The sequence below is a fragment of the Triticum aestivum genome, chromosome 4D (genome assembly GCF_018294505.1).
Source record: "Triticum aestivum cultivar Chinese Spring chromosome 4D, IWGSC CS RefSeq v2.1, whole genome shotgun sequence".
Lineage (NCBI taxonomy): Eukaryota > Viridiplantae > Streptophyta > Magnoliopsida > Poales > Poaceae > Triticum > Triticum aestivum.
The window spans coordinates 63,171,870-63,184,630 of NC_057805.1; positions in this window are offsets into that span (position 1 = coordinate 63,171,870).

The window sequence follows — 12,761 nt, forward strand, 5'->3', positions numbered from 1 at the left end:
CCTGCTATCCTACTGCTTAGTATAGGATGCTAGTGTTCCATCAGTGGCCCTACACTCCTGTCCGTCTGCCATGCTATACTACTGGGCCGTGATCACTTCGGGAGGTGATCACGGGTATATACTATATACTTTATATACATGACACATGTGGTGACTAAAGTCGGGTCAGCTCGTTGAGTACCCGCAAGTGGTTCTGATGAGGGGGCTGAAAGGACAGGTGGCTCCATCCCGGTAGAGGTGGGCCTGGGTTCCTGACGGCGCCCGACTGTTACTTTGTGGCGAAGCGACAGGGCAGGTTGAGACCACCTAGGAGAGAGGTGGGCCTGGCCCTGGTCGGCGTCCGCGGTTACTTCAAAACAACATGCTTAACGAGTTCTTGGTATTTGATCTGAGTCTGGCCATTTGGTCTATATGCACTAACCAACTACGCGGGAACAGTTATGGGCACTCGACGTCGTGGTATCAGCCGAAGCCTTCGTGACGTCAGCGACGGAGCGGCGCGCGCCGGATTGGACTGGAATGCCTACTAGGCTAGGTCTGCTTCCGGCCGCGTACACAACATGCAGGTGTGCAATGGGCGATGGGCCCAGACCCCTGCGCGCATAGGATTTAGACCGCCGTGCTGACCTCTCTGTTGTGCCTAGGTAGGGCTGCGACGTGTTGATCTTCCGAGGCCGGGCATGACCCAGAAAAGTGTGTCCGGCCAAATGGGATCGAGCGTGTTGGGTTATGTGGTGCACCCCTGCAGGGAAGTTTATCTATTCGAATAGCCGTGTCCCTCGGTAAAAGGACGACCTGGAGTTGTACCTTGACCTTATGACAACTAGAACCGGATACTTAATAAAATACACCCTTCCAAGTGCCAGATACAACCCGGTGATCGCTCTCTAACAGGGCGACGAGGAGGGGATCGCCGGGTAGGATTATGCTATGCGATGCTACTTAGTGAACTTACCATCTACTCTCTTCTACATGCTGCAAGATGGAGGTGGCCAGAAGCGTAGTCTTCGACAGGATTAGCTATCCCCCTCTTATTCTGGCATTCTGTAGTTCAGTCCACCGATATGGCCCTTTACACATATACCCATGCATATGTAGTGTAGCTTCTTGCTTGCGAGTACTTTGGATGAGTACTCACGGTTGCTTTTCTCCCTCTTTTCCCCTTTCTATACTTGGTTGTCGCAACCAGATGCTGGAGTCCAGGAGCTAGAGATCCCGAGGATGATTCTACATGGAGTTCGGCTTCGAGGAGTAGTTAGGAGGTCCCAGGCAGGAGGCCTTGCCTTTTACGATCGTTGCTACTTTTGTGCTAGCCTTCTTAAGGCAAACTTGTTTAACTTATGTCTGTACTCAGATATTGTTGCTTCTGCTGACTCGTCTATGATCGAGCACTTGTATTCGAGCCCTCGAGGCCCCTGGCTTGTATTATGATGCTTGTATGACTTATTTATGTTGTAGAGTTGTGTTGTGATATCTTCCCGTGAGTCCCTGATCTTGATCGTACACATTTGCGTGCATGATTAGTGTACGATTGAATCGGGGGCGTCACATGAAGGACCGAGGAAGTCCCTGCAGAATTCAGATGCCTACTTTCTGGTGCAAGAGCAAGCGCTGGAGGATTTAAGCGCCAAACAAGAGAAAGTTAAAAAGCTTGCTAAGCATCTTGCCAGCATTATGGGTACCCAGGATATTGTTTCTTGAGATCTTCTGAAGTGGTTTCAGTTCTGGACTTGTTTTGCTGCGGCGTTTATTTGCACTGGTCGCCAACTTTGACAACCAGTGTATATGATATGCTGCTTTGTTCCCTATATTTGCCCTAGTGGCGAACTTTGATGCCCAGTGGATGTAATATGTGTAATAGCCGTGATAGCCTAGCGTAAGTTGCTTGCTTATTTATTTCCTTGTTGTCTTATTTATTTGTTTGCTTGTAGTCAGTGTTGTTCTTTTTCCGTGGTTTGCTAGTGGCCGCAATAACCTATTTTTTAAAACTAGGCCACAATAACCATGGGCTACATATTTACTGTAGTTACCATGGTCCTCCTACGGGCCGTTGAAACAATGGTCCTTCTTAGGGCCATAGAAAGAATGGGCCTTCGACGGGCCGTAGCATCAATGGGCCTTCTACAGGTCGTAGCATCAATGGGCCCTCTACATGTCGTATGATCGATAGGCCAAACATGGGCCAATAACAGACCGCATTATGGGCCGTAAACGGGCTAGATTTGGAATCGTCCATTCATGGGCCGACAATAACAGGCCGTCTTTAATCGGCCGTATTTGATGACGTTATGAAAACGGCCCTAAATCTTGTGTCCCCTTTGGACTAGCCACCACCGTAGGAGGCAACTCATCTTGGAGTAGATCCATTCGATCCACACACTCACCAAGCACAAGAACACCTCTCCTCAGGAGGCTGTTCGGGCCACCGATGTGGTGTAATACCCTACTCCAGTGTGGTGTGGTGGATTGCCTCTTGGGATGAGGATGAATAGTACAAGGGAAGAACAGCCTCCTGAGGAGAGGTGTTCTTGTGCTTGGTGAGTGTGTGGATCGAATGGATCTAGTCCAAGATGAGTTGCCTCCTACGGTGGTGGCTAGTCCCATTTATAGAGGCCTTGGTCCTCTTCCCAAATATTGAGCGGGAAGGGATGCCACAACGGCCAATTTGAAGGGGGACAACTAGTACAAGCTATCCTGACTAAAGGTGGTATACGCCTGCCAAAGGCTCTGGTGGTGACGCCGTCTTGGGCTCCACGGTGACCTTCGTCCTGCCGTCCTGCTGGTCTTGGTCTCGTTGCACCAATATGGAAACCATTGCCTGATGCCTCGGGACTCCTCACCTGCGCTTGCCTCTTTAGTACCAAAGAGGAAACGAGGACACTGTGCTCGCTGGCGCCCGCCTGGTCTTGGTCGTCATGGCTTACGTCATAGGAACCTCGCGAGGTTCCCCTTGCCTTGATCTCTCCGCCCCTCGCGAGCAAGCCTGGCGAGGCTGCCCTCGAGGAGGTCTTGCGTCGTCCGCCTCACGAGGCTTGGCCCCTCGCGAGGGTCTTGAGTGTTTGATAGTGAAGATGGGCCGTACGGGGCCGCTAGTGGAGCCACGCCGTGGGCCGCAGGCAGGCAAGTCTGGGGACCCCCATTCCCAGAACGCCGACAGTAGTCCCCGGGCCCAAGGCATGCTCGGACTTCGCTTCGAGATGAAGCCAAAGGGCAAGTGCGGAGCGCCGCGGGCCCCAATAGCTTGCGGCCTTGGTCGACGCATGGTGACTGATTAGACGTGGGCGTCTCCGCTTCCCCATGCTGCCTCGGCAACTACCCGACTTGACGAGTCCCTGTTGCATGCAAGGAAAAACCATCATTACCTGTGATCGCGGGGATCGCCGGTTGGCCTTCTCCTGCTATAAATGAGGAGGGGGCGGAGCCCCCGTTGCTCATTTCCTCCTGCTCCGCTCTCTTCTTCTCCATTGCTCCATTGCTAGTAGCGACTCCCATGGCGCCGATCCGAAGGTTCTCGGCCGCGGAGAAGGGAAAAACCCCCCGCGACGAGCCCGGGCCACTTCCGCTAAAGAAGAGGCCGGTCCACCGCCGTGACGTAGTCGGGAGGCTGGAGGTGACAAGGCCTTGGTGCGAGCGGCCACCTCCCGGGTATCCGCTGCCTCTGTACGCCCAAGCCGAGGGGTCTGTAGGAAGAGGCGGCGAGCGGCGTCGCCCACGCCGCAGCCATGGTTGCCGCGCCGCAGTGACACACGCCGTCGCCCCAGGAGCCCACGCAGCGGACTCCTCGCGCGAACTCGTGATGTGGGCGGCGATGCCTCCGCGCACCTGGATCCGCTTCCCACAATTCTTCTCTGCCGAGATGCCGCCGAGGGGGCCCCTCGAGCTTTGGCTGCAGCACGCCGACTGTGACGCCCTGGCGACTCGAGCGGAGGTTGAAGTCATCTCCCGGGGCAAGATCTTCATGACCCGCGGCTGGGGTGAGGTCGCCCGGGTTTGCCGTACGGAGGGCGCCCTCGCGATCCACTTCGAGTACGACGGTGCCTCCACGATGTTCTTCAAGGTCTTCGACACGGAAGGCCGTCGCTTGGAGTGCTGCCCCGGAGAGTCCTATTTATAGAGGCCTTGGTCCTCTTCCCAAATATTGAGCGGGAAGGGATGCCACAATGGCCAATTTGAAGGGGGGCAACTAGTACAAGCTATCCTGACTAAAGGTGGTCTTCGCCTGCCAAAGGCTCTGGTGGTGACGCCGTCTTGGGCTCCACGGTGACCTTCGTCCTGCTGGTCTTGGTCTCGTTGCACCGATATGGAAACCTTTGCCTGATGCCTCGGGACTCCTCGCCTGCGCTTGCCTCTTTAGTACCAAAGAGGAAACGAGGACACTGTGCTCGTTGGCGCCCGCCTGGTCTTGGTCGTCATGGCTTACGTCATAGAAACCTCGCGAGGTTCCCCTTGCCTTGATCTCTCCGCCCCTCGCGAGCCAGCCTGGTGAGGCTGCCCCCGAGGAGGTCTTGCATCGTCCGCCTCGCGAGGCTTGGCCCCTCGCGAGGGTCTTGAGTGTTTGATGGTGAAGATGGGTCATACGGGGCCGCTAGTGGAGCCACGTCTTGGGCCACAGGCAGGCAAGTCTGGGGACCCCCGCTCCCAGAACGCCGACAGACGGGCCGTAAGTAACCGAATGCTGGAAATGAGCCCAAGAATAAATGGGCCCTGAGAAGGCCGAAAGATAACACGGGTTGGAAACGGCCCAATGGAATAATGGGTCGTTAATGGGTATAAAGGTGTACACTGTTCATTGCGGGCCAGATTCACCACGGGCCATGAATGGGCCAAGAGTTACAAATGGTCTCGTATGGGCCAAAAGACATCATGGGCCATACATGGGCCGGAAGTTACAACGGGCTAGAATCATATTGGAAGGCCCAGATGAAGCTACTGGGCTTAATTCGGATAGGTCGTAACGGGCCGTGAGTTAGCGGGCCGTAAATGGGCTATATACGAACATGCCGTTAACAGGCTTTCCGCGGGCCGGCGCGTTACCTTTTGACCAAGTCAAACGGGCCGGCCTTTTCACCGGATGGCCTCTGTTGGGCCGTGCCATGTGTCGATGTATCATAGGCGCCTCCTGTCCAATGAATGGATGACATCTATCCCAATGGTGAACCAACACGTGTTTCCTCCGGCCAATGAGAATTTTACACGTGGAAAATCCTCATTGGTCTGGGCTGTTAGCGGGTTATCGGATCCAAAACCGGACCCGATAGCTTAATGGCGTTCCGTTACGGTGGATGCCACGTGTCGGTCACCCTTGACGAAAGCACTTCCATGACGCCGATTTATCGTCATGGAAGTGGACACTTCCGTGATGATAATTTTGGTAATGTCATGGAACACTTCTACGACACCACAGGTATGACTATCTCGATTCTGTCATAAATTTGTCATGGATGTACATGCATGACAGAAAACGTGACCTACTGTGACAAACACGTATCATCACGGAAGTGTCTTTTTTTGTAGTGTATTCTCGCGTTGCTTAGGCGAAACCCTGCGCGGATCACTTCACCATCACCGTCACCACACCGCCGTGCTGACGGAACTCATCTACTTCCTCAACATCTTGCTGGATCACGAGGACGGGAGACGTCATCGAGCTGAACGTGTGCAGAACTCTGAGGTGTCGTGCGTTCGGTACTTGATCGGTCGGAGCTAGAAGAAGTTCGACTACATCAACCGCGTTGTCAAACGCTTCCGCTTTCGGTCTACGAGGGTACTTAGACATACTCTCCCCCTCGTTGCTATGCATCTCCATGGATAGATCATTGCCTGTGCGTAGATTTTTTTTTGTTTTCCATGCAACGTTTCCCAACAATTAGTTGCTACCATGTTGTGCTATTTACCCTTGTAATTAGCAGGACAAGAAACTTGACAACCTTCCTGAAATGTTGGGGGCAATAGTGTTTTGTGTTTTATGCACATTTACCCATGACTTTGTTCGCTGGAAGAACTCCTTCTATAGTTCGATAAACCTTAGTTCTCAAATCGAGAGAAATACTTATTGCTAGGTTACTTCTCCCTTACACTTAGGGGTTACTCAACCACTCTTACCAGAGAGCAAATAGTGGAGTAATGCAAGAGCCGCACGTCGTGATGCTTTGATGGAGAGTAGCGAGGTGGGCGACAAGGAGACGGCGACGACCTTGTGAGGAACCAACTAGGGGGCAAGACCTAGCGGGGCTGGAGGTGAGGCCAATTCCTATTCGGCACCCGCTACACTTATAGGCAAAATGGCAAATGGCGCACAGCCCTAGCATGTACACATGTTTCCTAAGTGGGCCAGCTCATCATGGTAGCAGTTTTACACACTAGTTTTGTTTCTTTCTATGTTTTCTCTCTCGGTGTTTCCACCAGTTAGTGTCCAGGTTTTCTTTTTTTTGTTTTCTTTTTCAGTTCTCTTTTTTATTCTCGTTTAACATTTTTCTGAACCGATGATCATTTTCACAATGAACTTTTCAGATGCGTGAATGTTTTTCCAAATTCATGAACTTTCTTCAAATCCGTGAGTTTTTTCCTCAAAATTGTGTACTATTTTCAAATGCATGATTTCAAATTGAACTTTTGTTCAAATCCATGATTTTTTCTACATTAATGAACTTTTCAAAAAAATGTGATTTTTTTCAAATTCGTGATTTTATTTTACAAAATCATGGATTTTGTTTGCATAACCATGATTTTCCATACATGAATCTTTTCAAATATGTGATTTTTTTTTCAATTTAGGAGCATTTTTTTGAATTTGTGAACTTTTTTTAGGTTTTTTAATTCTTTTAAAATTCAAGAATCTTTTCAAATTTGTGAACTCTTTTCAAATTCATGAACTATTTTTCAGATTCGTGTAGTTTTTAAAAAATTGTGAAAATTTTCAAAGTAGTGAACTTTTTTCAAATTCATGAACTCATGAAGTTTTTTTAAACCCGCAAAGTATTTTCAAATTCACGATTTTATTTCAAACTAATGAATATTTTTCAATTTTGTAAACATTTTTTTCATATTTCTGAATTTCCGTGAACCTAGTTAACAACCTGGCTAATGGTGAATGGCCATGGTCAACGGTCAATGGCGGTGAATGGCCATGGTCAACGGTCAACCAGCTGTCCAACACTAGTGGAAATAGTGCTAGCCACAACTTATGTTGGTGGCGCGCCATTTACAACCAACACCACTACTATTTTTTCAAATACTGGTGGCGTTGGCTTATTTGATACGACATTAGTAGGGGGCATAGTGGTGGCGTTGAAAAACAGGGTAGCGTCAGAAGTATATGGGATCAACAATTTGTACCAGGTGTAATATAGTGTTGTCGTGGAATAGCAAGGAACGCCGGCACTATTATATTTAGTTGTGGCGTGTTGTTGGTTCGGACGCCAGTATTGTTATTTTATCAATGCAACCATTCTCATATTTTTATAGTATATTATAGTTTACTTTTATTAAATTGAATTTTGAGACTTTAAATTTACTTTTTTCTCTTTAGTTTAAGACTTGATATATATAGTGTTGAGCCTTCAAATATGTGGTTTGACACTTCCAAATTTTTTTCTTTTCAGTTTGTTATGTGGTGATCTTTTTTATAGTATATTATAGTTTACTTTTAATAAATTTTTATTGTTTTTAAATGGAAATAATGACATTTTTAAAATATGTATTTTGAGACTTTAAATTTACTCTTTTTTAGTTTAAGACTTGAAATATATAGTTTTGAGCCTTCAAATAGGTGGTTTGACACTTTCAATTTGTTTTTTCTTTTGAGTTTTTTATGTGGTGATCTTTTTTATAGTATATATAGTTTACTTTTATTAAATTTCTATTATTATTAAATGGAAATAATGACATTTTTTAAAATATGTACTTTGAGACTTTAATTTTTTTCCTTTTTAGTTTAAGACTTGAAATATATAGTTTGAGCCTTCAAATATCTGGTTTGACACTTCCAATTTTTTTTAGTTTCTTATGTGGTGATCTTTTTTATAGTATATTATAGTTTACTTTTATTAAATTTCTTTTATTTTTAAATGGAAATAATGACACTTTTAAAATATGTACTTTGAGACTTTATTTTTTTTCCTTTTTAGTTTAAGACTTGAAATATATAGTTTTGAGCCTTCAAATATCTGGTTTGACACTTCCAAAAAATTTCTTTTTAGTTTTTTAGGTGGTGATCTTTTATAGTATATTATAGTTTACTTTTATTCAATTTCTATTATTTCTAAATGGAAATAATGACATTTTTTAAAATATGTACTTTGAGACTTTAAATTTCCTTTTTTCCTTTTTAGTTTAAGACTTGAAATATATAGTTTTGAGGCTTCAAATATGTGGTTTGACACTTCCATTTTTTTAGTTCTTTATGTGGTGATCTTTTTTATAGCATTGGGCCAAGCCCAAGTATTAGGAGGCCATGGGGGTCAAAACTAGGGCAACGACACCCTCACCCCACTCCCTCTCTCTCGTTCCCCTTCCTCTCCCTCTCTCTCCGCTCGTTGTCGCCGGCCGCTCTCCCTCTCTCGCTGGTGGTTAGGTAATCTTCCACTCTCTCCCCCTCTCTTCCTCTCTCACCGCTCGTTACCCTCCAATTTGATCGGAGTTCATTTCATTTTGAGCTAGGGTTTCTTCAACAGCGGTGGCGGAAGCGACGGACTGCTAGGGTTTATCGCCTCCATCTTCGTCCCTCGGTGAGTTCATCGCCTCCATCTTCGCAGTGGTAGTGGCATTTTTTAAAATTGTAGTGTTAAATTGTTAAATTGTAGTGTTCCAAATGCTAAATTGTAGGGTCTTTGGTGTTTGTAGTATATACAATTTATTTGCTTGTTTATCACTTTCATGTGGCAGTGGCATTTTGTATCTGCATTTTGCGTCAATGAACATATGACAATGGCAGTGGCAGTGGCATTTTGTATCTGCATTTTGCATCAATGACAGTGGCCTAATGCTAAATATGTATCTTCTTCATTATATGACAGTGGCAGTGGCATTTTGCATCTGCATTTTGCATCAATGACAGTGGCCTAATGCTAAATATGTATCTTGTTCATTATATGACAGTGGCAGTGGCATTTTGTATCTGCATTTTGCATCAATGATCATCATGTGGATGTTTAGATGAGGGATCCATTGTTTACTCCCATAAAAGAACATAATTTCCTTTGTTTACTTGACAAGTTGACATGCCTCTGTATAGATCAGTTAGGTTGTAGAATTTGTGTAAGGGTATTAGATCACTTGCCATACTTTGATTGGCATTATTATCAACTTGCTTGTTATTATTGCTATGATTGGCATTAGATCACTTGCCATACTTGCCATACTTTGATTGGCATTATTATAAACTTACTTGTTATTCTTGTTTGATCATCAAGGCAATATTATCAACTTACAAATCATTTTCCAACTTGCAACACATAGCAAAGATGGGCATGGATGCAACTTACTTGTAACTTACTTGTTATCACATGTGTGTTTGGTTCTTGTCAGAACTAAGGAAATTTTTTGTTAGCACTAAGGAAATTCTTGTTTGACATTGTGATGCTATCTATATATATATTTGTAGTGATTGGCATTACATTGCCACGTGTGTTTGGTTCTTTTCATAATAACCTATACTTGTCATTATTTTGAAGTTCCAGCCATGACTAGCTGGAACAGCCACTACCAGTCCTCGTACAACTTCGCGACCTATGATGAAGTTGACAAAGGCGAAACGAGCACCAACCAGGTAAGATTACAAAAAACATCCATGAGCATTGCAAAAACATGCATATATACATATATCATCTAATCATTCTTTATTGATGATTTCAAATATTTGACTTGCCAGGCGTATGTACGAGACCCATCTCCAGAACCGGTCCAGCAGCAGCTACCGGTACGTGACATGGACGTGCTCAGTCATGAGCTTGTCGTGTCAAACAAGAGTACAATGAAGGCACTTAACGAGTTGAATAACTCCCTGAAGAAAGAGAAGGACGATATGATCGACGAGATCTCCGATCTCTGCGATAAGAAATTGAAGCTCATCGACCAGAAGTAGCTACTGGTCACCGAGATCGAGCCTATGAATAAGGAGATACGGCTCCTGAAGGCCGAGAGGGAGGAGCTGAAGACCCGCAAAGTCTATTCCAGGAAGGAGGGAGAGAGCAACTGGAACAAGTTGCGTGAGATGAGGATCATTCTTCATCGTAGCTAGTTAGCGCGCGGATAACAAGTTGCGTGAGATCGATGACGATAATTTTGCTTGTATATAGAGCTAGCCACCGGATAACTTTTGCTTGTAGGTAGTAGCAAGCTAGTTACTGAAAACTGTAGTAATAGCTGGGTATATTTTGTGGATTTGAGACTTGCCACTAGAAGTTTAAATGGCTGCACATATAATAATCGCCGGGTATATTTTTTATTGCTGAAAAATACAAATTGCTGGCGTTGCCTCACAATAAACGCCATAGATAACACAATATATTGCTGGCGTTAGCCAGGTGGACGCCATCAGTACTAAAATACTGCTGACGTGCCTACCAACGCCACCACTAAACTGTTTTCACTGGCGCCATATTGGTGGCGTTGGGTCTCTACGCCAGCAAGGCACTTTTTGCCAGGCCATAGCTAGGCTTTTTTCCACTCGTGCAGCGAGCTAGATTGAGCGACCTAAGCGAGATAGAATTTTGTCTTGCTAAAGTGAATGGTCCCATGTTGAAGCTACTGGGTCGGCCCTTAGCGCTCGTTTAAAAGAAAGGGAAAAGAAAATGGGAGAATATGAGATTTTTTTCAATTTAGGAGCATTTTTTTGAATTTGTGAACTTTTTTCAGGTTTTTTGCATTCTTTTAAAATTCATGAATATTTTCAAATTTGTGAACTCCTTTCAAATTCATGAACTATTTTTTAAATTCGCAAAGTTTTTAAAAAATTTGTGAAAATTTTCAAATTAGTGAACTTTTTTTAAATTCATGAACTCGTGAAGTTTTTTTAAATCCGCAAAGTATTTTCAAATTCATGATTTTATTTCAAACTAATGAGTATTTTTCAATTTTGTAAACATTTTTTTTCATATTTCTGAATTTTCGTGAACTAATTACCAACCTGGTTAATAGTGAATGGCCATGGTCAACAGTCAATGATGGTGAATGGCCATGGTCAACGGTCAACCAACGAGCTGGATCGAGCGACCTAAGCGAGATAGAGTTTGTCTTGCTAAAGTGAATGGTCTCGTGTTGTAGCTATTGGGCCGGCCCTTAGCGCTCGCTTAAAAGAAAGGGAGAAGGAAATGGGAGAAACTAGGGTTCGATCCCGAGCCGCCTGGCTGACGGGCAACATTGCTAGCTACTAGGCTAGCATGTACTTCGTGTAAACTACTAGGGCGCGACATAGTCGAGGGTACAAGAGCCGGTTTTGTATTGGTTTTCCCGAGTTTTTCTATTTTTGTTTTGTCTTCCTTCATTTCTTTCTTCGTTTTCACTGTTTTTTCTTTTATTTCTTTTTTATGTTTTATTCAGTTTTCTCTGGGTTTTTAGCTTTCTTTTTTTTGCCTTAGGTTTTTCATTTTGTTTTTTCATTGTTTCTTTCATAGTTTTTATAGGTTTCCGCACTTCTTTTGTCTTTCTTTGTTTCTTTTAGTTTTGATTCTACATTTTCTTATATGTCAAGAACATTTTTCTAGTACATGTTTCACACTTTTCTGATATAAATTTAACATTTTTAATACATCGTCAACATTTTTTAAAATATTTTCCGAATGTTCAAAAATACATCATCAACATTTGTTCAAAAATGTTGACTATGTGTTAATATGTTCCAAATACAAGATTAACATTTCCTTAACACATAGTCAACATTTTTTCTATACATTTTTAAAATGCTTGATTAACATTTTTCAAATAAAATATTAACATTTTTTAATACATGGTAAATATTGTTTCTATACACATTTAATATTTTTCAAAGGCCTGATTAACATTCTTGAAATACTAGTTCAACATTTTTTCAATTTCTTGATTAACATTTCTACATGCATGATCAATTTTTTCATCATTTTTTAATACATGGTCAACATTTTTTCTATACACATTTAACTTTTTCAAATGCTTGATTAAAAAAATTCAAATACATGTTCAACATTTTTTCATATGGTCGACTATCATTTTTTATGTGATCAATTTTCTCATACACATTATTTTTTGTATACATTTTTCATATACATAATAAAAAATTTCTCTATACGCATTTAACTTTTTCAGATGCTTGGTGAACATTTTTTCAAATGTATTTGTAGTGTTCTGTAATATATATTTAAAGATATTTTAAAACATCAAAATAAAGTAAAAAGATAACAAAAAACCTAAAAGAAAGAAAAAAAACAAGGTTGTGGCATCCCACGCGTCTGGCCGGCCCATCTTGCTCTCCACTTCAGCGAGCGTTCCCTAGGTCTCGCTAGAAGCGAGACATAGGGGTGCTCGAAGCAGCACTCCAAGCGCCGTATAGGAGGCGAGCGAATCTACTACACATGGCAAATCAATCAATCTATACCTATTAATAAAAGAAAGAGTATTTCTACCCGTCCATCATAATTCTTACAGAAAACCCCCTATAATTTTTGAAATCAACTCATGGTCCTTTTGTAAGTGAGACTAAAAAACGGTTCGCTTTTTGGTAGAAAATGCCTTGATATTTCGGTTAATCAACTGGTAGTATTGTTTTAAATGATTCCATAAAACTTTTT